The sequence below is a fragment of the Callithrix jacchus genome, chromosome 9 (genome assembly GCF_049354715.1).
Source record: "Callithrix jacchus isolate 240 chromosome 9, calJac240_pri, whole genome shotgun sequence".
NCBI lineage: Eukaryota > Metazoa > Chordata > Mammalia > Primates > Cebidae > Callithrix > Callithrix jacchus.
Window position 1 is genome coordinate 130519521 of NC_133510.1, and position 2980 is coordinate 130522500.

Genomic DNA, 2980 nt, shown 5'->3' on the forward strand with positions numbered 1-2980 from the left:
ACAAGTGCATCCTCTGTCTTCCCCAACGTTAAAATGAGTGTTCTAAATGAAGAGACCCCCAAACAGGCTTTGTGGGAGCAACATGGCTGTTTATTCACTGAGGTGTAAGCGGACTGAGGCTGAAAAGGGTGTCAGCAGTGGACAACGGGATAGGAGTTGGTTTTATAGGTTTGGGGTGGGCAGTGGAAAGTTGCAGAAGTTACAGTTGCTGGTCTGTGGAAGCTGGGGGTGGTTTGCAAGCTGGGAGGGGGTCGTAGGGTGTGGAGTTACGAGGTTGGCCAAGCTGGGAGGGGGTCGTAGGGTGTGGAGTCACGAGGTTGGCCAAGCTGGGAGGGGGTCGTAGGGTGTGGAGTCACAAGATTGGCCAAGCTGGGAGGGGGTCGTAGGGTGTGGAGTCACAAGATTGGCCAAGCTGGGAGGGGGTCGTAGGGTGTGGAGTCAGGAGGTTGGCCAAGCTGGGAGGGGGTCGTAGGGTGTGGAGTCACGAGGTTGGCCAAGCTGGGAGGGGGTCGTAGGGTGTGGAGTCACAAGATTGGCCAAGCTGGGAGGGGGTCGTAGGGTGTGGAGTCATGAGGTTGGCCAAGCTGGGAGGGGGTCGTAGGGTGTGGAGTCACAAGATTGGCCAAGCTGGGAGGGGGTCATAGGGTGTGGAGTCATGAGGTTGGCCAAGCTGGGAGGGGGTCGTAGGGTGTGGAGTCACGAGATTGGCCAAGCTTTGAGGGGGTCGTAGGGTGTGGAGTCACGAGGTTGGCCAAGCTGGGAGGGGGTCGTAGGGTGTGGAGTCACGAGGTTGGCCAAGCTGGGAGGGGGTTGTAGGGTGTGGAGTCAGGAGGTTGGCCAAGCTGGGAGGGGGTTGTAGGGTGTGGAGTCAGGAGGTTGGCCAAGCTGGGAGGGGGTCGTAGGGTGTGGAGTCACCAGGTTGGCCAAGCTGGGAGGGGGTCGTAGGGTGTGGAGTCACGAGGTTGGCCAAGCTTGGTTACAAAGTCCAACGGCCTTGTCAATTGAGGCTGGAATAAGAACCAATAGAAGAAGAATGTCTCAGGTTAGTGCGGCACTGCTGGGGTTGATTGTTCCTTCCAGGAACTCATCTGGGGTGAACGTGCAGGTCACATAGATGACCACACCGGTCATGGTGCGGTCAGACCTTACATTCCTGTCTTTTTATATTGGTAATGCAAAGGAAAAAGAAATGAAGAGTGGGGAGCAGTGGGGTATTTGGAAGGCCAGCATAGAGGGGGGATGGGGCCATGTTTTTTAGGGCTTCTTTGAGCAGGATTGGGGGTAGTACAGAGACCTAAAAATGGGAAAGAATTTAGACTGTTGGGAGATCTCGGGGCAAGGGGTAATATTGTGGGGCTGTTAGAAGGAGCCTTTATTGTATTAACTGATTGGTTATTGCTTGTTTATGATTTTGTAGGAAGTGAGAGAGTAATCGGAAAACACAGGGTCCAAATAAGAGACAGAGAAAGATAGTATCAGAGGACTAAGGATTAAAGGAAGCCATGACTCCCAGTTAGAGAGTGTCCAGCCAGTACGGCCAGGTCCAGAGTAACCATTGGCCTGATTGGTGAGCTTTTGGGCCCTGTCTTTTAATTTATTGATGGCATGATATATGAGGCTGGACTGGTTTACGTAAAAACGTTCTTCACGTAGGAATAGGCAAAGATCTTCTCGTTCAGCAGTCAGTATATGAAGACCTCTGTGGTTTTAGAGGACAGTTGCAGTTAGGGAGTTTACTTGGGCTCAAAGAAGGGACAGTGATTGAGTTAATTCTGCAATGCTGGCAGATAAATCATTAGCCTCCAAGTTTGGTGATTTGCAAACTCAGTATGTTCTCCTGGAGATCAAGCTTCTGTTTTCTGCCAAGGAAATCCCATGTTCACGCAGCTATAACAGTGACCATGAAGCACATGTGACCATTTCCAAAGCGACTTATCTGTCACATGGGGGAGAGGGTATTTTCAGTATGTTTCTATAGAGTGGGGACAATCAAGTACAGTGCGCAGTGGAATCCAACTTTCCATGAGCTTGGATTCGCCTCTCTTAGAGTGAAGTCTCTAGGTTAAGAGATTGAGGTCTCTACCTGTGGGGCTCCACACCGGGCTCTCTGGAGGGGACCTGCAGAGGCAAGTCATTTGTTTGGTCCATAGCAGCCTGCAAATACAGTCTTTCTAAAAATTATTGGCCCCTTTAGTGACAATGCTATGGCAACTCTAAATAATGAGTATCGTCAGAGGCAAGCAAGGCAAATGAGTCATCAATTTTATTTTGTTCCTGAGCAGACGATTGCCTGTGACTTAGCTCAGACTTTTTAAAACTCCTAATATTTAAGGTCTTTGGTTTGTTTAATTAAACCTGCCAGGATTACCAGAACCACCAAGAGCCCCAGGGCAGGGCTGCATACAGTTGTTAAGACAGTTCCCCTTCTATCTCAGGGAGAATTAACTTTCAGGAAACAGATTGTATAAAATCTGGGTTTCCTAAGGGTTATTGTCATTATTATTTTAAAAATTACACTTCACAGAAACGTCATTGCTTCTTTATGGAAACCAGATCTGGCTCAAGGCACAGCCTCACTGGAAGCCCCCACCAAGCTGTGAGCTAAAACAGGAGCGAATCATCTGCTCTCAGATCTGTTCCACCACGGGAGAATACCCTACAGGCTTTTCTGTCTACCGAGAAGTTCTGAAGACCGAAACCAAGTTTCCCTGAACCTCTAAACAGGAGCCAGCGGAGTGGCATGAAGGACTTAGCTCAGCATTATTGAATTTATCCGAAATGAATGAATAGATTGAACCTGCTAAGGGGGTTCTCTTAGCAACTTAAAGGAGAAAAGATGATTCTAAAATTTTAAATTCTTTCTCCACGAGGTCTCCTTTAGAAAAAAAATAGAAGGAAATACTAAATTGGGTTATTCAGACACCTGCAAAGAAAAATAAAATGAAAAAGCGCTGGTCTCTACATGAATTTAGGATCATAA

At 48.5% G+C, this 2980-nt stretch overlaps 1 protein-coding gene across 1 annotated transcript in view; it reads right to left on the minus strand.

Moving 5' to 3' along the window:
• Positions 1-1400: 1400 nt before the first annotated feature.
• The window catches only part of LOC118144390 (transmembrane protein 132B-like), a 75237-nt gene continuing 73657 nt past the window's right edge, over positions 1401-2980 (minus strand). Inside the window, exon 3 of the mRNA XM_035258172.3 lies at positions 1401-2980. This exon is cut by the window's right edge and continues 594 nt beyond it. The gene's annotated coding sequence lies outside the window, so the exon portion shown is untranslated.